Source organism: Protopterus annectens, chromosome 11.part0 (genome assembly GCF_019279795.1).
Source record: "Protopterus annectens isolate FY-2018-M chromosome 11.part0, PAN1.0, whole genome shotgun sequence".
NCBI lineage: Eukaryota > Metazoa > Chordata > Ceratodontiformes > Protopteridae > Protopterus > Protopterus annectens.
The window spans coordinates 875,089,922-875,117,535 of record NC_056745.1 but is presented as its reverse complement, the minus strand read 5'-3'; the positions used below and the strand labels follow the sequence as shown (position 1 = coordinate 875,117,535).

At 38.1% G+C, this 27,614-nt stretch overlaps 1 protein-coding gene across 2 annotated transcripts in view; it reads left to right on the top strand.

Annotated features, from left to right (window-relative positions):
• Positions 1 to 27,614, top strand: part of TAFA2 (TAFA chemokine like family member 2) — a 2,885,489-nt gene that overhangs the window by 1,688,209 nt on the left and 1,169,666 nt on the right. The gene's annotated exons all lie outside the window — the stretch shown is intronic.

Sequence of the window (27,614 nt, the reverse complement as noted above, 5' to 3'; positions counted from 1 at the left end):
GTAAACACATGGCATACAAAAATCCAACTCAACAGAGTGTAATGACTGCAAATGAGTTCATTTCTACAATAAAGAATTTTGTTGTGAGGAATTTTTGTTTGTCATTGTAATTCTGATTTTCTCCTGGCTGGTGTTCACATTTCGCTCGGGCCTTTTCTTCCCTACTTGTTGAACTACTTAATGCTCTCTTTTTCTTTTTCATCTATGAATACCCTTATCCTTTTTGATTTTATACATCTGAATTGGTTAGACGGGATGCTTCAGGTCTCACCAGCCTTTTAAATGACAGATGCTCAGTTAGCTACGTGGCCTAGTCTGACCACTAAAAACTACTCTGTCTTAGATGTTGTTACCAGCAAACCAGATGTGAGGGTATAATTTTTCTTCCTACCACATAATCTAAAGTGACCACTGTCCCATGGGCTCAATGTGGCTCTTTAAAAGACAGAGAAAGTAAGACTCCTCTGCTTATTATAGGTTACCCTAATTCCCCATTAAAAATGTTTTTCATTCATTGGCAATGGATCACTGTTGTTGTCCTCTTGATAAAGCTCAGGATTTTTTGAATGAAACCCTCTCACAGGCAAAAGTTAAAGTCTGTCTCCAACTCTTGCAACTCATAGCCTGTTGAAATAGATTTACCTGGTTCTTGAAGGAACAGAGAGAAAAATCCAGAGTCATGTAAGCAATGTTGAAACACTGAAAAGTCTCATTTACTCTTGAGCTTCACAATTTATTTTTTTCAATTTATTTTCTTTATTTATTTATGATTTTACTGGGGTAATGGGCAGATCCCTAAGGGACCTATTTCATCCATAGTCTGCATATAAGAAAACATGCAGAAAAGAGGTGGTAGTAATGTGATATATTTACATAAAACAGTTTAAATGGAGCACCATTTACTAATTTACACACAGAGCACTTGATTACAAGCAACTGCACAGGTCCTGAGTGAGTTATAACTAAGGAATCACTGCTATTTACAAGTACATTTCAGTGGGGGATTACTTATTGAAGGAGAAATTAAATAAAGCTGAAAGAGAGAGAGAGAGAGAGAGAGAGAGAGAGGGAGTTATAGTCAGTAAACACAGACTTGGCATGGAGGGAAAGAAGTCCTGTGGGTGGGAGTGTTGCCATTTGGCAAGGTGATAATTTTAGGCATTGTACCAGAATAGAATCCAAGAAAACCAAATCTGCTGATTTCAAAACTAGATAGCAGGAACTTCCAGGAAGACGTAAACAAGCAGTATGGGGTAGATAGTCATTTGTACCTTGGCCATTTGATGATGGGGGGATCTTTTCAAGTCAAATGTCTGTTATTCTTGTTTTGTGCAGGCAAATGCTTGTTGCTTGGAAACATGCATTTATCCTGTCTCTGTCTGGATCACTCTAGGCTGTCTCTCATGCTGATTACAAAACTGTTTCAAGTATTCTGCCCCTTGCCAAAGACTTTTTGAAAAGATTGTTTTGCAGAAGCTAAAGGAGCTGCTCACTTTTCTTTAACTTTAATAATGGAGATTTGATGGGGGGCATTTGACATTTTCAAAAGACATTTGATCTGGTTATCAGTGGTTGCTCTGCTTCTATTGGTAAACTTTTGTGTTTAGTGAAGATCTTATAATCTGGTACAAAAAATGCCTGCTTGATATCGTATTTATCAGAACTCAGGATCTGCCTCAGCATGGTTCTCCATGTTTCAGACGGTGGGTCACTATTCTTCACTCTTTTCTTTGATGATCTTACCAGTGACATCTCTGATCTGTGTACCACATGATACACAGAAAGGTCCTAGTTCCCACCATCTATGACAATCATCGAGCATTCCTTCTATGACCTCAGTGATTCATTCTCCTATTCTAGGCTTTCTCCCTTTGAATGTGAGACTGGGCAGGCAGCCATCATACAGATAGTCATGGCAGTGTTTTTTACCCTTGCATCCCAATAATGAGAGCATATATGTAGGGCATTAACCTGTCCCTGGTGGCTATTATTTGCGCCTGTGTCACCAAAGGGCTGTTCTGTACCCATCCCCTGTGTGTGTGTGTGTGTGTGTGTGTGTGTGTGTGTGTGTGTGTGTGTGTACTCTCATACATACCTATGAGGGTTACCATCACCAGTTTGGGATCACCAAGCACATGCCCACTGATCCTACATTTTTTGCATTCATTGTTCCCTGCTAGCTCTTCCTCTGCTTGTGTTGCTATTTATATTCGTGTCATCTGAGCTGTAGAGAAGACCTTATCCCTTCACACCACAGAGCCAAACCTCCTCAAAAGTTGGCACAGTTCTCCTACTCTTAGTGTATTGGACCTAATAACTGCTTTGTTACATAGATTCAGGTTTTTAAATACCTTGGGATTTGTCGTGATCCATCTATGTGTTTTATTTACTTTATGGAGTGGATTTACAATAACATGCTTATATAGCTGCAATTTTCCTACAATGTTAGTAGGCTTTTACACCTGAGGTTAGTTTGCTCTTAGAGATAATGCTCTGATTCCTAAATTACAATAAGATCTTTCACTACTGGTACTTGGCCTGAGGAACAATGGCAAATGTGACCAAGTTACTCTCAATAGCTTGTGTAGGGTCATTACAGTTTTTCTTTGACATGAGTATTTATTTCATCATCTTAGCTAAAGCCAGCTGACTCCCTGTAATCATTAAAGTCACCATTATCTCTGTACACTTTTACAATTTTGCATCAGGGTGTATGACTTATATTGTTTGCTGTAGTGCATAACATGGTGGTTATCATTGCTTGCTATAACTAGGCCACAGTAGTATGGTGCCAGCCTGCTCATTATGTTCAATTGTTCTGCTAAGTACAGTGAAAATGTCTGACTGCTGTCTGTAACTTTCCAATCCTCTCACAAAAAAATCTGGAAGAAGTGCTTTGAGGATAAACATCTTACATGCTTTTAGGGTAGATTCCACCTCAATTGTAACGATGACATGGTGTGCTTCATTTCTCTGTCTGTAGTCTAGGAATTAGGTTGTATGATTTGAGAACATCTGCTGAACTGAATCTGTTTCCTCCTTCCCACTGGAATTCTTCATAAATACTTATTGATCAGCCATCCTAGGAGAAGCTTGTTAGATTTTTCTTGGAATGTCATTCATGCATTTGTTCATTCATTTATTTACTAATCATCCATTTAATTCGGTTCAAGATCACAGGCCAGCCAGAACCTCTCCTGTCAGTGAGCATAAGACAAATAAACTAATTATGGACAGAGCACATTTCATTAAAGGACACACACACACACACACACACACACACACACACACACACACACACACACATACACAATTTTTCTATGCTATGTTTTTTTAATTTAATTGGATGGATTGCCAGTTTACATATGGTACATCTTTGATATGTGGAATTAAACCAAAGCACCCGGAGAAAACCCACACAGCCAGAAAGAGGATGTGCAGAATTGACATAGAAGCTGAAAAAGAAACTAGGGAACAAAATTTTGTGGGTCAACAATGTCTCTCTCAACTTATTTTATTTTCTGTATTATCACACTGTATTTTGTGATATAGTTTGCAATTACTGCTTCTGTTCTTCTAAGTCTCATTGTATTAATAGTAATTTTATTTCCTTTTAATTAATGAACACTTGCAGGAATTATTTGCATTAGTTTTATTATTTTCTCTTTGTAAACAGGTGACAGTGAGCACCTACTTTTTCAGAATTTGTGCAGTATAGTAATTAAGTAGTCACCTTCTATTTACCTAGAAACTGTCCAGATAGTCGGTAGCATTTCCTGGGCTCTTCCTTCTTCTTTCTTTCTTTGTTTCTTTCTTTCCTTTTTTTGGTGTTGACCAAAGTGTGCCTGTCTAACTTCCACTTTGAGTGGATGAATGGCAATCCATCGAAGTGTTAACTCACAGAACCTAATTCCCTGAAAAAAAATTCTGTGAAAAAAAACACTGCACCCCCATCAACCCCTAAATAATATAATCAACTCCATGATTTGTCAGAAGAAAGGGGGGAAATATTGGGAAAGGACACTTAGTACCAGCATGATTCCCCAGGAATGCCTCTCAGTGGAGATGCCCTATCAGACACTTTCCTTCAATTATTACGCCCAAGTTTAGCTACTACTTTTGCCCCTAATAAGTGTCCCTTTGCGGTGCTGATGCCCCTCCATAAGTATGGCTTTACAACTGACTCAGGTAACTAAACAGTAACTCTCTTGGCACTTTTCTGGACAGTAACTTTCAAAAATTGAAGTCAGGACCACATTTGCCACAAACAGCTCTCAGTTGTGTTACAGGTTCATAGGCAAGCTGACTTTGCAGAACATTTTAAGCTTAGATAGTTCTGCTTCAAAGGTAAGAATTAAACTGTATACTTATGTCTGTAAGTTAAACACCTTAACCATTATGCCAAACCCCAACCACCATATTACAGAAACTTATATGGCCTAAGCCTCAGCATTAACTAGATTATACTTAGATATGATTTTCACCTGAGCTGCTCATTTTATGGTCCTCAGACAGCCATGTAATTATCAAGTTTTTAGTCATATGACTAAACTCACTGTAAGACATAGGTTATGCAGAGTAGCTGCCCAGCAAGTATTAAAATGGTTTACTTCTGATCATCAGAACAGTCTTCTTCAAAAGAACCACATTCATGTAGCACTACAGTGGTATTCAGTCTTGATCTACACATGGGTAAGACCAAGGTGAGAATCTCACCACTATACCAATGTCCAAATCCACTAAATGTGAACATGTGGTGGTGGTTTTTGAACTTCTGAAGCCTGCAAAGAAATGCCCACAAACTTTGCAGAACTGAAAGTATGTAAAGTCAGCTAAGAATAATGCAAGCCGGAAAAGGGGAGAGAGCAGACAAGAGATAGACAGCAGAGACACATAGGAAGGTTGGACTGGAGGAGATAGGACAGGATTTTTTTACACATATATAGATATAGATATAGATACAGATATTTCTATCTAATCTATCTATCTGTCTATATTTTTATATCTATAAGGGAAGATGGGAAAGAGAAAGGGTAGTAAAGGAATGTGAGAGGGTTAGAAAAGACATGAGGATATGGATAAAAGCATAAAAAGCAGATAAGACAGACAAGACAAGAGGGGTGAGTGGTCACACATTTTGTTGGTTTAACAAATGGAAGAGGAGAAAGACAGGTGGTCAACAAATAGACAGATGGACAGGGAATGTACATGTGACCATCACTGCTTTCACCCTTATCTGGAGAGCCTCAGATAGAACCCTGATGTTCTTAAGTGGTGACCTCAATTTTGTGGTGGTTAAGGCCTTTGGTGGATCTGTCATATGACCACACCAGGAGGACAGAGAGTCTTGCACCCTCCTGAAGGAGGCTATGATAGTGACCTCACTTCCTCTCCACAGCCCTCTCTGCTGCACCCTCAACCAGGCCTGAAACTCAAGCTGATTTATCAGGCTATCCCACGGAAGAATGTCCACAGAGGAGGAGCCACCACTCCCACCATGTGAAGTAGGCCCTGGACAGGCAGGAGGTGTTGACCCTTACCTCACCTGGGTAGACTGCAGTTGAGGTGCCCCAGGCTCTTTTGGATCTGCAGAAGGAGGCAAAAAAAAAAGACACTTATAAGTAATGTAATACAAATGTGTTTATTTCACAGTATGATATGAGAACATCATTATTTTGAATATTATTTCTTAATAATGCAATTAATGCAATATATGATGGGAAATATTAATTAAAACAGTATCTTGCAATATGTCAAGGTACACTTCCTAATATTATGGCACAGCTGGATTCAATATATTTGTTAGTATTGCAGTGCCCTAATATGTGTATTTTTCATTTATTCATAGATTCATAGATGTGTTACTATGCTAATGACCTGGGTAGCCTTTCTAAGCCTAGCCAAGTTTTCCCGGAAGAATAATGATGCCCTGCATGCAAATCGGACACTGAGGGCCCAGGCATTTAAAAGTTACCTCTGTCTGTAATGGACATGGGTGCCAGGCCCAGTATAAATTTCTTATTCTCCATCCACTAGTCTAGTTCAGTTCAATTAGGTAATAGATGAACCCAGCTTCACATGGATGGGAGGCCTATTCCATAGGAGGGACAGTATCTGGTACACATATATGTTGCTCCAGCATATCCTGTGTAAGTCATAGACAAAATTCAGGTCCTTAGACCTTGTATTTCTGGTACCGTTAGACTTACAAATATGTAGGAGATTCATAAGTGTCGGGTTTGCGGATGCCTTGTAAGCCAGGCATAGATCACCACTCAGAAATCTATAGGAGACTGAATAGAGGGAAAGGGCTTTAAAGCACTCTGCATAAGGCAAGTTTGTTATGCCTTGCATTCTTTTTGTAAGGAACATCTGAGGTTACTTTAGTGGCTGCATATGCCTGGTCAGGTGCATACCAAAGGGGGCATTGTACTCTGTGATTGGCCTGATAAGTGGGATAATGACCTCTTTGAACCTAGATTCCACAGCCTCACTTATAAGTTACTTAACATAAAAGGATTTCCTCCCCACTGTGACCAAGTGGTGGTTGAAGGTAAGACTACTCTGTAAGTGCAAGCACAGATGTCTGACCACTGGTTGACTCTTAGGGGCATATTATCAACATGATAATTAGCTGGGATAGTTGATTTCCCTAAGGGTACAATTATGCATTTCTTAGCACTGAGTTTAAAACCATGTCTTTAGCACTATTTGTTAGTCAGAGCTAGGCCTTCTTGAAGAATGCTAGTGTCTACAAGGGACTCTGTGATAACCTCCAGCATGCAAACTTTGTCAGCCATAAATCTTTAGTGTTTACTTCCACTTCAGAGAAAAATATACCAAAAAGGATCGGGTTCAGTACCGAGTCTGGAGGGACTTCACTAGTGACCAGCCTCTTGGTGGAGGTGGCCTTACCTATTTTGACCTCCTGGGTCCTATCAGTGGGCCAGTTGGCTATCCAGTGAGTGATAAAAGGGTTTATAACCTAATTTAGTGTGCTTGTCTATAATGTTTGTGTGGTGTATTGTACCAAAACCTTGGCCAGGTAGAGGTACGTTGTGTGCACAGTCTTGCCCTCATTCATTGTTTTGGTGCCCCTCTCAAAGACATCCACCAGATTTAATAGGCATGGCTTTCCTTTAAAAAAAAACAAACTGTGATGGGTCCAGCATTTGCAGGTTACCCATGTCCTTATTTATCATGTCCATGATGATTCTTTCCATAGCCTTACATATGAGGCTAGTTGGACTTTTGGGCCTGTAGTGACATGGATCAGTGGTTGGACCTCCTTTGTATAGGAGAATGACTGTAGCCATTTTCCACTTCTTGGACACAAAACCTGACTGTAGGCTCCATTTGAAAAAAGTGATTCAACTGTACCAGAGAGGTCATGTATTGTGCTATTTAGTAAACATTTTAGGATGTTATCAGGGCCCATTGGTGCAGTGTTTTTGGCCTTGGGTAGTGCATTGAAGACCTGTTTCCTAATAATGGTTGGGAGGATTGCAGCATGTGGTATTTCCTTTGGACTGTTGGGGGGGGGGGGGGTTGAGCTGAACCTGCCAGCCAAAAGGTTCGCAATGGCCTCTGGTTCAGTGTGGGTGATGCCATTTACAATAAGTTCAGTGCATTGTTGCATATTTCTCTTGAGGTTATGGACATAGCTGTAGAAAGCTTTGTGGTTGTCCTTTGCCTAAGAAGCTTTTTTTTTTTTTAATTGAACATTTGAAGTATTAAGTAACCGTCTTACCTGTTTAGATAGATAGGAGTTTTTAGTATGTTGGGCTTTGTTCCTCATATGCTTGGCTAAGATTGTTTTTTTTTCTTGTATGACCAATGGATATTGTGATTCTACCCGGGTGGCTGGTCTTTTGAATTTGTCTTATTTTTAATACGTGTGGACACAGCTTGCTCTACACAGCTGTCAATGTGGCTGTAAGAGGATTTTGTAAATAGCTCAGCATATGCTATGGTGTTTACAGGGTTTGGGGATGCTTGGAATTTAGCCAAGGTGTCACTTAGTACAGAGATGTCAGCTCTGGAATAGTTCCTAAAGGTTTTTGGTTTCATTGAGTTCCATGATTTAATTTTTATTTCAAGCAATACTGCCGGTCAGATCTAATGAGTGAGGACATTGCATTGGGTAAGCAATCTCACTGCCCCGTGTTTGTGAGTACAAGGTCAAGGATGTTTGTACCTCTGGTAGGAGAATGGACCAACTGTTCCATGATGTTGGTATTAATGAAGTTCAGAAATCATTGGGCTTGTGCATTAGAAGTGGTGCAGGATTCCCAATCTATACAGTGGTAGTTTAGATCTCCCATGAAGATTGTATTGGATTGAAAGGTGAGGGACTCTAGTTAGTAACATTGCTGTTTATTGAGAAATGTTCAGTAATAGTTTCTAAAGTGCTGATTAGATGACATGTTGAAATTGTTTAATTATGACATGCATTGATATTACTGGGTAAAATACACCTTTTTTGATATACTGCACTTTCAAAATAATGCACTTATGTAGTACAGTCTCTTGTAACTGACAATGTCAATGCTCAGGACCAAGCTGCAAGCATATTTTTTGCATTTTACCAAGTGGACAATCACTAATCTTCTGTGACAGATTTTCTGTCCCACACAACTTTACATCTCAGCAGTATTGTGCTCTCCTAGGCTGAGATGTTACTTAAAAAAAATAATAATTAGCAATTCTCACTAAATGGAAATGGTGAAAGGTGACAACTGTCAGCTGCATCACTAATTTCCCATATTGCTTATTACTGCAGTATTGATTAAAATACATTTATCAGTGTGCTTCAACTCAGTAAGGGTAGGCCTGTGGTAGTAATTGCAAAATTTGCTATTTCTAGGGAAATGATGTTACAGGCTCCAGGTGCAAGGCACAGGGGAGAGAACTTTGTGGATGCCCTTAAGACATATATGGAAAATGTCTTTTTGGAAACGGAACCCAAGACAGGTAGAGTGATTTATGGTGTGGAAGTAAGTTCTGGCTAACATAAATACTATAGGGGAAATGAATTTTATGTTGGCACAAAAAGAGAACTAATGAGTGTCCTGTGCCAGGACAAAGACTAGGTAGAATTCAGTTGCACATAGGTTCATGGTCAGCAGGCCATTCCCTGTCCAAAGTTTATCACCTGATGAGAAGTATCTCCTGTCCCTGTGAGAGGATGACTTTTATACAGATGATGAGGGCACTGAGTTCTTTCAAGGTGGTTTGGATAATGACATTTTTGTATGTCTTTATCATCCACACACACAGGAGGTACAGAAGACAGGTGTTTCTCTGACTTTTGTTGTATTAGGGCATGTATACCTTTATATAGTGAATGTCTGCATATTTGTTTGAGATGTTTCTGCATCAAATACTTCATCAATATCTCAAAAGGACAAATGGTGCTCACGCAAAACAAATAAACTGAAAAGAAAGCACCACAACCAAGTAAAAGCACGAACAATTTAATTTTCCACTGTGTGTGGATTCATTAAATTGTTCATGCTTTTACTTGGTTGTGGTGCTTTCTTTTCACTTCATAAATATCTGCAATAGAACTGCAGGAGCAGAAAGCAAAAGTATGAGTATTATACCTTTACTTCTGTTTAAGATGGTTTAAACAGGATACATTATTCAACTAGTTATGCATCTTTTTCAGAGTTACAGCACCACAAACAATTACAGATTGTGATGCACCACAGCAGACTGATGTTCACAGTGGAATGGCTGTTGATAATAATGCCTTTACTCTCATAGTCATAACACAAGCCTCAGGACAGTGGCACAATGTCTCAAAGTGAACCGGCAGGGCACTCTATCCTCAAGCAGGCTGACAACTCAACATCGCTTTCATGTGGACAGGCTGAATCTCTGAAGGCAGGTACAAAAATGTGTAAAGTTCCATTACTAGTAGAAATCAGAAGTTTTCAGCCATAAGACACAAAAGTTTATCACAAAACGCCAACTTTAATGAACGAAGCTTTCGGGTTCTCTACCCTTCATCAGCATATACAAACATATTCTAACTACATTTATATAGAGGTTTAATTAAAGTCACATGTTAATACCAGCCACTAGAAACACACTAATAAAATTTGCATAGTGCAATTTAGTTTTAAAATCATATCAAACATTATATTCAACTTTTAAAAACACAGCAATATTCATATAAATTATAAAACTAATGAATAAAATATATTCAAAATATATATACAGAGACCATAAATAAATCAGCCCTTCATAAGTTATCATACTGTCGTTTCACCAATATGGGTTTTATAATAATGGCATTATTGAGGCCAGGACTAACATCAGCCTGTAGTCTTATTATCCACTGTAACTCTCTGATTTCCAAAGCATTATTTAAGTCACCGCCCCTTACACCCAAATCAACTGTGTCTATACATCTAAACTTAAATCTATGCGCTGTTTCCTCCATAATATGTTTATATAAAGCATTAGTTTGAATTTTCCTATTAATTTCTGACTTATGCTCGACAACTCGATCTTTTAATCTTCTTGTTGTCTTACCCACATAGAATTTTTCACAACAGTCGCAGGTAGCAAGGTATACAAGTTGAGATGTATTACAGGTGGCTCTGCATTTAAAAACATAGCTGATGTTACTTATTGGGTGCCTAAAGGGTTCATTTGATTCTAAAATATCACCGCAGCAGCTACAGTTGTAGCATTTAAAAGTTCCTAGCTTGGTTTGTGATGAACACACTTGTTTACTAAAATCTTTATAGCACAAAATACTTTTTAATGATTGTTGATTTCTGTATGCAAAGCTAGGTTTAGGTCCTGTTATTTTCTGTATTTCCGGCATAGCCATTAAAATCGGCCAATTTTTTTCTATTATTTTACAAACCCTGTAGCTATATCCATTATATGTAGTTACGTATCTAATTTTATCATTTTTTGTCATTATTTGTACTTCTGACGGAACTGATGTCTCAGATGCCACAGAATTAAACACTGGTCTATACTCTTGGTCCCTACCCTTGTTTATTTCCTCAATACATTTCTCTATCATAACATCTGAGTACCCTCCATTTTTAAATTCTTGCTTCATTTCTTCTATTTCATTTGTGTACAAGTCGTTTTCAGTTGTTAGTCTACTCACTCTAATAAGTTGTGACTTTACTACGCCCCTATATATGTGTGTTGGGTGCATACTAGTTCTCTTTAAATATCTCATCACTTGTACATCTTTTTTATGTATCATTGTTTCTAGTTTTTGATCTTTTTTATAAATCTTTACATCTAAATATGTTATATTTTGAGTTGAATAGTTCATTTTAAATTTAAAAAAAGGTGTTGTGCTGTTCAAGTAACTTAAGTAGGTATTCAGTTCATACTCAGTCCCCTCCCAGACAAAAAAACAATCATCAACAAACCTTACATAGCATTTTACATACTTATTCAAATCATTCGAGTCATTCAATATATAATTCTTTTCCCAATAATAAAGAACAATATTTGCAAAAGTATTTGCCACCGATGTTCCCATGGCTACACCAGTAAGTTGCTTATATGGTACACCATCAAAGATAAATACATTTTTTGTTAATACTAAATCTAGCAATGAACATAAGTTTTCAATTTCATTAGGCTGAACTACAGAATACATCAGTAATAGCATCCTCACAGCTTCCACACCATAGTCAATAGGTATTACTGTAAATAACGATTCCACGTCCAGTGTTACAAATATACTATTTTCTTTTACATTGATGTACCAATCACTTAATTTGTGTAAGAAATGTATAGTATCCTTTATGACAGTGGTGCAGTGGGATAACAGCTTAGATAACTCTTTTTGCAGATACTTAGAGATGGGTTCTGTCACCCATCCTTTTCCTGAGACAATTGGTCTCAGTGGGGGATTTGACAGTGACTTATGTATCTTTGGTATACCATAAATTTGCGGTATCCTGGGACATGGGACAGAAAAAATAAATGCTACTATCACTGGCGATAAATAGTGAAGGGAATAAATTTTAAGCCATTACTCAATAGATTATAGTACTCTTCAGGAAGCCCAATGCAGAGAACATCACAACAATTAACACAGGGAGCGAAAAGGAAGAACGACAGTCCGAAGAAAATGAACAAGACACCACGCAGGTGATTGATGTAATTTCGACCTTCACTAGAGGTACTGTGAATCTAACTAAAAGAAGCTTTCCTGAAGAGTACTATAATCTATTGAGTAATGGCTTAAAATTTATTCCCTTCACTATGGACAGTTTGGTAAACATGTTAATAGACTTGAAACTTTTTGCTAGAAATCTAATGTTGAAACTCTTGTTCCCTAATTCTATTATCAATAATAATTGTTATAAGAAATTAAGTGTGTTTGTTCCACAGTTATCGCCAGTGATAGTAGCATTTATGAATATAGTGGAAGTAGAATTAAGGGCAATGTGTTCTGGAAAAAGTGAAAGAAAGTATAATTTGACATACAATGAATATAAAGCCTTGACATTTTTAAAAAATGACAATGAGATTATTATTAAGCAGGCGGATAAGGGTGGGGCAACTGTGATAATGGATCGGGCATACTATATGGATGTATTTAACACATTCCTTTCTGATGCTACAACATTTCAAAGAATTTCTTTTTTAGAGGTGAAAAACCAGATAATGCAGGTGAATATGCAGATATATGAAATGCAGTTAAATGAACAAATATCACTAGAGTTATTTAATTATTTTTCTGTCCCATGTCCCAGGATACCGCAAATTTATGGTATACCAAAGATACATAAGTCACTGTCAAATCCCCCACTGAGACCAATTGTCTCAGGAAAAGGATGGGTGACAGAACCCATCTCTAAGTATCTGCAAAAAGAGTTATCTAAGCTGTTATCCCACTGCACCACTGTCATAAAGGATACTATACATTTCTTACACAAATTAAGTGATTGGTACATCAATGTAAAAGAAAATAGTATATTTGTAACACTGGACGTGGAATCGTTATTTACAGTAATACCTATTGACTATGGTGTGGAAGCTGTGAGGATGCTATTACTTTTGTATTCTGTAGTTCAGCCTAATGAAATTGAAAACTTATGTTCATTGCTAGATTTAGTATTAACAAAAAATGTATTTATCTTTGATGGTGTACCATATAAGCAACTTACTGGTGTAGCCATGGGAACATCGGTGGCAAATACTTTTGCAAATATTGTTCTTTATTATTGGGAAAAGAATTATATATTGAATGACTCGAATGATTTGAATAAGTATGTAAAATGCTATGTAAGGTTTGTTGATGATTGTTTTTTTGTCTGGGAGGGGACTGAGTATGAACTGAATACCTACTTATCTTACTTGAACAGCACAACACCATTTTTTAAATTTAAAATGAACTATTCAACTCAAAATATAACATATTTAGACGTAAAGATTTATAAAAAAGATCAAAAACTAGAAACAATGATACATAAAAAAGATGTACAAGTGATGAGATATTTAAAGAGAACTAGTATGCACCCAACACACATATATAGGGGCGTAGTAAAGTCACAACTTATTAGAGTGAGTAGACTAACAACTGAAAACGACTTGTACACAAATGAAATAGAAGAAATGAAGCAAGAATTTAAAAATGGAGGGTACTCAGATGTTATGATAGAGAAATGTATTGAGGAAATAAACAAGGGTAGGGACCAAGAGTATAGACCAGTGTTTAATTCTGTGGCATCTGAGACATCAGTTCCGTCAGAAGTACAAATAATGACAAAAAATGATAAAATTAGATACGTAACTACATATAATGGATATAGCTACAGGATTTGTAAAATAATAGAAAAAAATTGGCCGATTTTAATGGCTATGCCGGAAATACAGAAAATAACAGGACCTAAACCTAGCTTTGCATACAGAAATCAACAATCATTAAAAAGTATTTTGTGCTATAAAGATTTTAGTAAACAAGTGTGTTCATCACAAACCAAGCTAGGAACTTTTAAATGCTACAACTGTAGCTGCTACGGTGATATTTTAGAATCAAATGAACCCTTTAGGCACGCAATAAGTAACATCAGCTATGTTTTTAAATGCAGAGCCACCTGTAATACATCTCAACTTGTATACCTTGCTACCTGCGACTGTTGTGAAAAATTCTATGTGGGTAAGACAACAAGAAGATTAAAAGATCGAGTTGTCGAGCATAAGTCAGAAATTAATAGGAAAATTCAAACTAATGCTTTATATAAACATATTATGGAGGAAACAGAGCATAGATTTAAGTTTAGATGTATAGACACAGTTGATTTGGGTGTAAGGGGCGGTGACTTAAATAATGCTTTGGAAATCAGAGAGTTACAGTGGATAATAAGACTACAGGCTGATGTTAATCCTGGCCTCAATAATGCCATTAGTATAAAACCCATATTGGTGAAACGACAGTATGATAACTTATGAAGGGCTGATTTATTTATGGTCTCTGTATACATATTTTGAATATATTTTATTCATTAGTTTTATAATTTATATGAATATTGCTGTGTTTTTAAAAGTTGAATATAATGTTTGATATGATTTTAAAACTAAATTGCACTATGCAAATTTTATTAGTGTGTTTCTAGTGGCTGGTATTAACATGTGACTTTAATTAAACCTCTATATAAATGTAGTTAGAATATGTTTGTATATGCTGATGAAGGGTAGAGAACCCGAAAGCTTCGCTCATTAAAGTTGGCGTTTTGTGATAAACTTTTGTGTCTTAAAGTTCCATTAACCCATGTGCTCAGCAGCAGATGTGCCATATCATAGTTCAGGCACAGGCTACTGCCACTAAGAGTCAGGCACAGATGGTTAGAGTGTTACGTAATACATGTAGTGAAATTCACCAGTAAATGGTGATAATGGAGAATCGGGACGATGCCATGGTGATGATCCTCCTATGGAACGACAGATGGCTTCCATGGGATCATGGGATATTCTATCTACACACTACTAAAGACTTACCAAACACACAAATTGCTGGCAATGCTAGACATGGTCACAGGACTGTCATCATTTGTAGTTAAGTAGGCGAGACACCGCAAGTGTGCCAATAGTGCTGCAGGTATGAATGTAGATTCACACAAGAAGAAGGCAGTTAGGACTTTTCAGACTGCTGAGTCAAGATCTAAGTTCTGCAACACTGTTTGGTGAATGTCAAGAGCTTTCCCTTTTATCTAGTAGATCTCATTTCATCACAGCAGCTCAGCTTCAAGCTCACAGGTTAGCATTTACTCATGATCTATGGGACCACTATCAACACCTTCATCGAGTGACATCGTTTATGAAACATTTCAAGTCTATCACAGTTTCAGTTACTGTAATACATACCTCAGCCAACAATAAAATAAAGAAATGACGGAAGTACAGTAGATAAATTATTTATGCTGTCAGAGATTTCAATTGTACTTACGTGCAGAGTGAGAAAAAGTCACAGAAAAAAAGGACAACTGTTATATTACGGAAAAACATTTGTGATTACAATAGCCTTGAGATTTGCATTACCAAATGAATGTACTTTCATTACCAAAACCAATTATTCATTACGTGTCAATACAGAATTTCATAGCCCCTGCTTCTTCCCCTCACCTTGGTGGTATAACTAGCATTTGTGCCACTAATCACTTAATGCTATACAAATGATGATAGCTATGACTATAGGAACAATACATTGATGTATGATGTATGGAAAAATGCTTGGTACACAGTGTCATTTGACCATGCACTACTCATCATAAGCCACATGCAACACTGCATGCACCAATTATTACCTTTGTAACTTTACATTGTAACTTTGTGAATGCCATGGCCCATAGTTGTAGACTAGACATCACTACTTTGTATGAGCCAGCATGCATCATGCACTGCCAGAGGAGGTGCTGTGCTGCTGCTGTTGGCTGGCCACCATTTCTATCATCAGTGGTGCGACAAGCAATAGAAGAAGCTGCACAGCCACAGCCTGTCATGATCTGTAGAGTGACAAACCAGACCAATGCATAATGATGATGATGTCATGCAGAATGCAACAAGCTGTGAATATTTTGCATGGAGTAATTTGGTCATAGTGAAGAGTCTCACCTGACTCATTAACACAGCAGAAATAGGTTTGAACAGGCCAAACACTGATTTAATGTCTATCCAAGTATGGGAAGAGGAAGTAGTGTTAAAGCACTACTCTACATCTCCTTATAGGTTACCAACTGGTGTCATTAGCTTTGGTTCAAGTAGGTAGCTTGCACTACTGGAAAACATAGAGTGGGGAGATATGAGGACAGAGTAGTTAGTCAATAGAAACTGAGTCACTGTATAGACAAATAGCTATGGGAAACAAAATTATTTAGTATTCACAAACCATCTAGGTGACCGTGAGGAGTCCTGCCATGCAAGAAGTGGTGGTACAGTAATATCTGTGTGATGTGGGGGAATCACGGGTATTACCAAGATTGTGGGCTGATACATCCTTGTTTACTCTGAATTTGTCAAGCAGTTCTTGTTCTACAAATTTGAGATGAGTTACTGTATGCCTGCATGTCCTCTTCCAAGGCCAATGAGTGCTGTACCACTCACAGGGGTGCGGTACAACAGAAACAAGCAGTGCAAAGTGGGATACAGTAATGCTAGCAGCAAAACCAAGCATCTTCACTGATTGTACAGTGACTGGAAAAGGTATGGATTCACTATTTTGTAACATGGCCCCAAGATTCAATCATTATACTGTTGGTGATAAGGAAGTGTAAGCATGAGGTATCTGTTCCAGTAGTATCCATACTGGAATACAGCAACTTGAAAATATGACAAAGTAAGACTTAAGGTAAGTTAATGCTTCATCATTACTAACTCCCAGACTCTTGTTTCTGAGATGTGTAGGAGTCACACATGATTTCTCAGACTAGTGAACTTTAAATTCTGGGTGAATGTTTATGAGCCTTAGGGGACATTGAACAGAAATGAATTTTTGAATTTTTAATTTCTTAAGGGTCATTGCTTTATTATTTATAAGGTATTGTAAGCCAGTTTTGTAATAAACTGGGATATTTTATACATACTATTACCTTTTTAAATTTTATTAGCCATAGTGGTTACACATTCTAGTAATGAATGATTTCTTTTTTACTCTAATAATGTGGGCTTAGTACTTACCAGAGGATACAATATTTTAATATGGATACATATTTTCATAACTCATATGGCTTTTCAGTTTTGGAGAAATGGTTTTAATGTGCATCTAATTCCATAAACCAAGGCTCAAAGTCATTCTACAAGCTGCACCTGTATTCCGTAAACTTTGGGCTAGAAAACAAAGTATTCCATTACTAATAGCTTTCTTAATTTTAAATATTATATTTGGTTATGTAAGGGTAAAGCATTTCTTACCCCATTGCAGAGATGCAAATAAATAATGACAATCACAATTGTGATACATTTAGATCTGAATGTCGCAAAGCAAACATTTCTTGATTTGTCTACACAGGAAAGTAGAGATTTTAGCATCAAGGTTTGTTTTTGATTATAACTGCTGTTCTTTCACATTTTCAAGATTTATCGTGAATGCGAGAGTATCCGTGAAGCCAAATAACTTAAAATAATTTTTTTGGCTAATATTTTCATTTCATATATTTCTTGCAGACAATTTACTGAACTATTAGTCTTGATATGACAGGCAAATAACCTTCATCTTTTAACAGATGAACATTATGGCATTAATGGAGGCAACTCAAGGGTCATGGGTCATGGTTTATTTTTGTATCAACAACTGCTTCCTTAATAATCAATGAAATATGGTGCTATAGTAAGCATTTCAAAATCAATTCTCAGAAAAAAATTATTCACAGAGGCATTATAAATATTTCAGGAGGTTAAAGAGAATTATAAGAACCCGCACATAAAAATGCTATTTAACCTTAGCCTTACTACAGGATATGTACCTGAACACTGGCGTACAGCAACAGTGGTCCCACTCCACAAAGGGGGTACCTCTACAGACCCTGGGAACTACCACCCCATAAGCTTAACCAGCCTGGTCTGCAAAGCTATGGAAAGAATCATTATGGAACTCATAAACAGAGACATAGGGGACCTACAGACACTTGACCCCACACAGTTTGGCTTTGTAAAGGGCAGATCCTGCCTTTTGAACCTGGTTGACTTTTTCGAAACAGTCACTAGAGCCATTGATGAGGGCAAAGCAGTCCATACAGCCTACCTGGACTTGGCTAAGGCCTTCGACACAATACCCCACTCAGGCATCATAGATAAGCTCAACAGCTTAAACGTAAACCCTTATGTCACTAGATGGGCTGCAAACTGGCTAAAGGACAGAACCCATAAAGTTAAAATCGCTGGAGCAATGTCAGACTCAAAGCCAATCACAAATGGTGTCCCACAGGGATCTGTCCTGGGACCCCTCTTGTTCGGCATTTATTTCTCAGATGTTAAAGCAAACATGGGAGGGTTGTGGCTGACAAAGTTCGCAGATGACTGCAAACTAGGCGCCATAGTCGATACACCAGCGGACACATACATCCTACAAAAAGGCCTCACAGATACGGACAACTGGTGCCAGAGTCAAGGCCTTAAACAAAATGCCAAAAAATGTATAGTCATCCCCTTTGGGAAAAACAAAGTACCCACAAATTATCACATAGACAGCAACCCACTGAGTACGGAAAAAGTAATCAGAGACCTAGGTAATCAAGTCGACAGCGACCTCTCATTTGACACCCACGTTGCCAAAGTGGTTAGAAAAACATTCTACCTTGCACACCTCATCATGAAGGGATTCACATCCAGATCCAAGGATGTCATTGTACCCCTATACTCCTCCCTCATCAGACCCATGATTGAGTACAATGCCCCATTTGGTATGTACCTCACCCGGCATTTACAACAGCTGGAGAGACCACAAAAGTACCTCACCAAGAGGATCAAGGGTCTCCAACATATGTCTTATTCTGCCAGACTAAAGAAACTTCAGCTCTATTCAGTAGCATACCGCCTGCTCAGAGGTGATCTCTGCCTGACGTACAAGGCCATGTCCAATCAGGATCTGATGGACGTGCTCCACCTCAAAAAATCCAAATCCATCAGGACCATGAGAGCTAAAGACTTAAACCTCGGCACAAGTATGAATAGGACATGCTGGAGGGATAGATTCATAACCCAGAGGCTTCCCATGCTTTGGAACAAGATCCCAGTTCATATTAGGCAGAGCCCCTCACTGACTCTCTTCAAGAGAAATCTTGATGAGTGGATGGGAGATCGTAAGTTTACCCCAGGGGTCACATCTGTGTCACTGCTAGACAGGGGCACAGTAAACTAATTCTATTATATAAGGGGACCTTCATTGTGTCACTACTAGACAGAGGCACAGTATTCTAAATTTATTCTGTACATTTTTGTACCATTTCATGGGGTGGCAAAAGCCACATCACTATGGCTAGGCTTACAAATGCCCCAGGGCAGATAGCCTAGTACTAAACTATGAAACTATGAAACTATATTAATAGTTCCTACTTGCCTAGAAGCAAAAGTAAATTTTAACCATAAACAGTATAAGAAGCACAGTTTATACTAACTAGCCTAATAGTACATAAGTGAGTGCCTGCATTAATTGTTCATAGAACTACATAGAACTTTACCAGTGGATGTTACTAAAGATATCAGGTACATAAACATGTAATGGCAATTAATTTTTACCTGGAAATGTTTATTCACTTTCGAACTAAAACTTCTGCTCTGCTTATAAATGATTAATTTCTTAGGGAGCTGTGAGTTCCTTATGCATTTAAGAACAATTAATCTGTATCGTACCAGGAAGCATATTAATCCACTGGTTATGACATTTCTGAAACATTTTCTTGTAATCTGTATCTATCTATATTTGTGTGTGTGTATGTACATTATATATATATATATATATATATATATATATATATATATATATATATGTGTGTGTGTGTGTGTGTGTGTGTGTGTGTGTGTGTGTGTGTGTGAGTGTGTGTGTGTATATACATATATATATACATATTTATATATATATATATATATATATATAAATTATACACAAGCATATATATATATATATATATATATATATATATATATATTTTATATATATATATATATATATAATATATATGTATACATACTTATAAACAAAGCTCAGTGATAAATAAAATTATTTAATTTAAAACATGACAAAGAGATATCAAAAGTGACAATTTAACTTAAATGGCCACTTTTACCTTAAATGAATGATCTGTATTAATCATTACCCAGCTGTAAGTTTTGAGAAGTTGTAATAAATTTACCCACTTGGACTACCCTACTTAATTCTCAACAACTAGAGTCTAAATGTAAGGCATCTGTTTTAAGAGAGAAGAGAATGAAATGTGTTTCAGCAGAAAAAAAGAGAAAGGAGGGAAATAATAGGGGAGTGACACATTTTAAGTAAGTTTGATGGCTCAATAAGTAAATAAAGAAAAATAAATGATGTGTAAGTCTTACGCACTTGGTTAGAAATATATTAGTAGTCATCTAAAGGTGACATTTCTCTGATGCAGCTGTTTCTCAACATGCTTATAGAAATTTAGTTATTTTTTTAAATAAGTGCCATGACAAAATAAAGCACTGGACCAAGTACTATCTAAAAGCATTGGATATCAGTTTTGTGCTTAGGTACTGTCTTTGTCTTTATTCTTTTAACTGGGAAATATTCAGACTATCCAGCTCCCTTTTACATATGTGTTAAAAATAGTAGGAGTGGCAGAAGCTTACTTCTTCTTCTTCTTCTTTCGGCTTTTCCCGGCTAGGGGTCGCCACAGTGGATCATCTGTCTGCTCATGATTGGCAGTGGAATTTTTATGGTGTTGAGTTGCCAGCCCAGCACCAAACCTTCCACATAAGGCACACACATGCACACACTCACACCTAGGGCCAGTTTAGAGTTTCCAATCCACCTACTGCATGTCTTTGGGATGTGGGAGGAAACCGAAGCACCCGGAGAAAACCCACGTGACCACAGGGAGGACATGCAGACTCTGCACAGAAGGCACCCTAGCTGAGAATCGAACTGGAGAACCTCTTGCTGTGAGGTGGCAACACTAACCGCTGCAACACTGTGGCCACTCAGTGGCAGAAGCTTACATTAACCCAAAATATAAATAAGTGGTCTTTGGAAACTTAAAGATACCCCAAACAGGGTGAAGATGCATCTTTCACCATTTAGCTGAACTGTGTAACTAAAAAACTCAAGTCTTACATCTTTGTACAAACATGGTAATGAATAACTGTAAATCATTATTTATTATCAGTAATTAATGACGTACAGTAGTTAATAACTGTACATCATTTACTGCTGATAATAAATATCATACCAATCAATGTAAAGTACATAAGAATTAAAATAATAATAATAACAATAATAATAATAAAAAATAAAGAAATAACTCACTATTTTCTTTCTCCCACTGCTAAATGGGATCAGCAGTCTTAAGTATGAAATCAGTGTTAATCTCAACAACTAGAATATAATTCTCTGTTCATTCCAGTTAGGAATGAGAGGATAGCAATATTACTCTTTCAAGTCTGACTTAACAGAATATTGATGGTGTCTTTTTTATTTCAATGTTGTATAAGTAATGATACATTACTTTATAAACCTAGAATTTTCTGGAGAACAGTATAATCTACTCCAGTGGTGATGAGTACTTCTCATCCAAGAGCAGATACAGATACAAGTAGTAGTTAATACATAACACTTCCTATATAGTGGAAGATGAGAGAAAGTTGTTATTCTAGCAGTGCTCTGTGGTCTACAAATTTGTAAGAAGCCAGTAGAAAATCAATTATTTATTTATTTTTATATTTACAGATTGAGTTAATCTCATTCAGCCAGTATCTTCGTTAGTGGAGAAACCCAAGGAGGCATGCATACTAGATGAAGTTTGGCAAGGCAAGGCTACCAGGAAACTTTCCACTGCTTTTTAGAGCTGTCAGGTGGCACCCAAGGGCTGCTGCTACAGTTTCAGTAATTCCAAAATGGAGGAAAGTGAAGCAGATTTAGAGAGAGAGAGAAGCAAGAGAAAAGTTTTTGAAGGAAGGAAAATATGAGATGATCGTCACAGAACTCCAATACAGAGGTTTAGAGACACTATTGTTAGTATAATTGATAAACCAGGAAGAGCTGAATGATGGAGAAGCAGCTACATGGAGTGAAATGGTAGAGTGAGTGCTACAGGTGGACGTGATAGAGGTGTCAGAGACTTGATTATCAGACATGGAAGAGAAAAGATCAGGGATATTCCCATCTGGTGAAGTACGTAGCTTTCAGGAATTACCTCTTTAGCAGGGTTTTGTGTTACATGAAAGAAAATAGACATACACAAATGTAGCAAGGCCAAGAAAATGAGGGGAAGAACTGGAAGAAGAGACAGGACAAAAATATACATTTTGTTAACAGTCACAGAGAAGACATCAGGTGGTAAGAATAAAAACAAAACTAAAAATAATGATATCGTTAACAGGCATGACATTATGGTGAAAATTATATTACCTATAAGATTTGAATTTAAAGACATAATGGCTTTATTTCATTTGGTAGGTGAAAGTTTTTGTGAAATGACATTTGAAAAATTTTGATTTGTTAGAAAAGTTTATTGTTGAATCTGAAAAACTGAATAAAGTAGCCCTGGGCAAAGACTATTTATTTCAGAATTTGGGACTACAGTTAAAAAAAAATTGTCTTCAGTTCAGGACTTTAGACATGAATAATATGACTTAAAAGTCCTTTTTTCTTTCTATTTGCAGAAAAGTATATGTTTATATATATATATATATATATATATATATATATATATATATATATATAAATATATATATATATATATATATATATATATATATATAGGTCCCCTTCAAAACGTCTAAAAACCACAACATCTAATTTTATAACATTGAGACCTGAACATCTAAAACCCATAACACTGAATTTCATAACATTTAACACTACAAATCACATGAAATTAACATTCCCTCCACATATAATGACATATAATGACACCAAACTACCAAACACACTTTCTGCAGGGGGGCTTGATACAGTGGGGTTAGGAAATTAACTTTTTTCCACTGTAGTGCGATCTTGGAGTTGATATATTTAATTTACGGGGGGATGTGGGGGGGTGCAGGAATGTAGTGAGCGGAACAACTTAATCAGCTAAGTTAAACAGAAGAATAAATGTTAGTCCTTTCATTCCTTAATCCAACAGAAAGTCATCAGAAAATAACTTATCTGATGGATCTGTTGAATTCAAAAATGAGAGATTTAGAGATGTAAATATGAATATGATATTATACAGGAAGCATGAAAAATTAAATGGATATGGCAATGATAACTGGGATAAGATATTGTTTGTGGCAATTTGGGTTATGCGAAAATGAAGATGTCCTTCATGGATGCATCTGCAGTCATAACAGCTGGGTTGTCCTGTCGTCAGGCAGCCCTACAGTCGGCATCTCTGTGGGAAGGCATCAGTTTCCTCAGTCTTTCTTGCCGCCGGCGCGAAAGCAGAAGCTGTTCGCAAGTGCCAGTCGGTCGGATCCAGAGATTATTTCAAAGTTAATAATTGTTTAACCTTCTACAGTTGAGGTCCCTGCTACAATTCTTGAATCGGCCTCTGAAACTTTACCCACTGACTTATCAGACACCATTCCCTGGATGTCTCTACCCCAGCACGTGGTGCTGCTAGGCCTCCAGCAGCCATGTCCATTAAGGCCTTCGCCAGGGCTAAAGCAGCCAAAACTACCAAATCAGTGCCTGTTAAACCACCCTCAACCAGGCCCTCTTCTAGTTCTCAAATGCTTACTTTGGCAGCAGATTTAATTTCTTAAATTAGAGTATCTCAATCTCACCAGACAGGGCCTCTCAGCCCCCAGATAAGAGACCTAGGGCAGAGCCCCGAGCCAGTATCCTCTGATGATTCTGCTGATGAATCAGACATTACTGACCAGCCAGAGGCCCCTTTCTCCAATTTTGAGGATTCTGATGCTGAAGAATCCATTCCAGCTGCATCCCCACCAGAAGAATTCTCCTTTGGGGAACCCATATGCCATGCAGAGCAGTTCCAATGGCAGCAGCAAGATTTCTCAGATTCCAAAGACTTAGAACCTTTCTGCACCTTCCACAGCACAGGCCCTTAGCTATACCTCCTGTTCTCCTGTGGTAGATGATGCTTTAATGATGTCTGCTCTGCTCCAGATTCATTACCCCAGCCCCTGCCAAACCAGACAGATTTTACAGGGTGCCAGATACTCATCACCACCTTTACAAGGCCCCTTGCAGACCCAGAAACTATATCCCAGGGTCCCAAAACCCTACTCCTTCTGAAAGGGAAGCAAGGTCATTAGACAGATGGGGTAAAAAGTATACACTTCAGCTACTCTCTCAGCTAGAGCTTTAAACTGCCAGTTTCACATGATACAATACCAAGAGTTTATGCTTGATCAGTTAACTAAAAATTAACCACTGATGAATCTCTTGACAAGAAATATGTATTAGAAATGGTAAATAACATACAACAGGTTAGTAACCATTCCTTAAAATGTGGCTATGATGCACTGGAGGCTTCATTTAGATCAGCCATGACTGGCACAGTGATAAAAGGCATGCATGGCTAAAGATCATGTTAAAGCTAAATTGTTAGATGCTCCTATGGATAAGACAAGTTTGTTTGGTGCACCTGCCCAGCAGGTTATGAAGAAAATGGAAGAAAAGGCAAAATCAGTTCAAACTGTTAAAGATTTCCTGCAGGTTCAACCCCAAGGTTTAGCAGGAACTGGCCTGCCAAAATTGGTCCTTTCCTGACTCCACAAAATTTCAAAGGGGCAGGAATAGACGTTCCAGGGCAGAAACCAAACCAGAGGAGGTGCCTACAGAGGACGGCAGTGGCAAGGTAACAACAGAGGCACAGACACAGCCACTGCCACTACTTCAACACAGCCACAGTGACTTACTCTAAGTCCGGGAACAAATAGCAGCTCCACTAGGCGGAAGGTTAACCTTATTTGCAAAGAACTGGCACCACATAACAAAAGACAAGTGGATTCTACAAATTATACATCAAGGTTACCGATTCCACTTCCACACTATACCAGTCAAAAGAGGAATGCCAAATCTACCTCCAAATCAAAACAGAAGCTTTACAACAGATAATGGAGTTGGCAAACATGAGAGCTGTGGAAAAAGTGCCTACAGCAGAGCAAGGAAAGGGGTTCTACTCCAGACTATTCCTAGTTCCAAGAAAGGCACCTTGAATGCATACATCATTGTCCCAAAATTCAAAATGCTGACCCTACAGCAACTTCTTCCCATGCTGGGCAAGGAGTGTTGGCTGGTAACTCTAGATCTCAAGGAGGCATACTGCAGAAGATACCTCAGATTTCTTGCAGGATCAGAGCACTATCAATTCTCAGCATTGCCTTTTGGCTTATCGTATTCACAAAATGCCTGGCATCAGTAATGAATTCATATTTACCCATACCTGGACGACTGCCTGCTACAAAAAGCAAGTTGACAACAGATTTACAAAGGGTCATATACTTGCTACAAGCAGTGGGATACACAGTCAATCTACAAAAGTCAAGGCTGATACCATCCCAAACAAGGACATTCACACAGTGAGACTTACTTCTTGGCACTAACAAAGCTGAACAAATTAACAGCAAGAAAGGTTCTGCAGGCCTTGGGCTTCATGGCATCATGCATAATTTTGGTCCCATTTGCCAGACTACATATGAGAAAACTACAGTGGTAAGGCATGCCGGTCCAACACAGGCCTTCCATTGTGGACTCAGGATCAACTTCACCTGCACATCAACCTAAAAGAAATGCTGGCTGTAAAACTGGCTATCCAAAAGTTCAGACCATTTCTCAAAGAGGGCCAGCTGTTGATAAGGACAGACAACACCACAGTCAAGTGGTACATCAACAAACACCCTATGCAGAATGACTTTGGAACTGTGGACCCTGGCAATCAGCTACAACATCATCTGCAGGCAAGATTTGTACCAGGGACCACATCAGATGCTCACGAATGGCACCTGCAGACATCTTCAGGACCATTTCCTATTTGCATCTCCTCACAATCACCAACTCAAAATTCTGCACAAGGACATTCCACCCACTAGCATGGAAAGTGGATTCCTTCAGCTGGAAAGGCCTAACAGCATATGCATTCCCACCTCTCCCTTGATATACAAAGTACTGCTAAAAATCAAGGAAGAACATCCAAGGATAATCCTGATAGCTCCAAACTGGCCAAGACAACACTGGTACCCACTACTGAGGAGCTTGTCTCGAACAATATGTGGCCAACCCCTGATGCCTTTGATGCTAACTCAGAACAACTACAGCACCATACATCCAAACCTGAAAACCTTACAACTGACTGCATGGAACATCACATAGCAGCAGCTAATCAAGAACTTTCCCAAAGAGTTAAAGACATTATTACCTTCAACAAGAAGGAACTACGCTGGAAAATGGAAAAGGTTTGTCATTTGGAGTTCTGAAAGAGGAAAAGATGTGTCAAACATAACTCCATTCAGGCCTGTCCTACTCCTCCATCAAGATACATGCATCAGCTATTTCAGCAGAATGCAGCTTTGAACAACCTGTCTTCTCACAGAAACCACCATTGCCAGCTTGGGACTTCAGCAACAGCAGAACTACAACACCTGTCATGGAAAACTGCTTTCCTACTGGCAATCACTTCAGCAAGGAGGGTTTCAACTACAGGCAGGCCTTAATGGCAACCCTTTCCTAATCTTCCACCAGGACAGGGTGTCCATGAGGACTAATCAACCTTTATGCCTAAGGTGGTATCCAGAGTGTCTTTAAACCAGGCAATCCAAAACAACCTGGACAGGACAAAAAGCAGCAGAAAGTCTGACCAACTCTTTGTGGCCTATGCAACAGGAAGGGAAGGAAAAGCTATCTCAAAACAGACAATCTCCAAATGGATAGGAAATTGCATACGATTCTGTTACTCCTTCCATGGAAAACCAATTCCACAGAACATAAGACCTCATTCTAGGCTACCAAAGACATTATTGACATTTGCCAAGCATTATAATTTGCCTCTATATTCAAGATCCCGAGCAGGGTTTGCCACTGCTGTACTGCAAGGATCCTAAACACACCATAATCTACCTTTTCCTCCTCCCTAGTTGGCTATGGTAACTGCAGATGCATCCATGAAGGACATAGTACAGTTTTGTACCTACCATAAATGTAGATGTCCGAACTGGATAGCATCTGCAGTCAGGATTACCTCCTCCTTCCCTCTGAGGTACTGGAGTCTTCTATGGTGTATTTGTTTGTATATATGTACATACATTTCCTTTTGGAAACATTGGCATCTATCCAAAATTTCAGCCTTCAAGAGGGCTTCTGGCATCTGGGGCAAGAAACACTGCGACAGGACAACCCAGCTGTTATGACTGCAGATGCTATCCAGTTCGGACATCTACATTTATGGTAGGTACAAAACTGTACTATGTGATGACTTGTTATGTAATAAAAATAG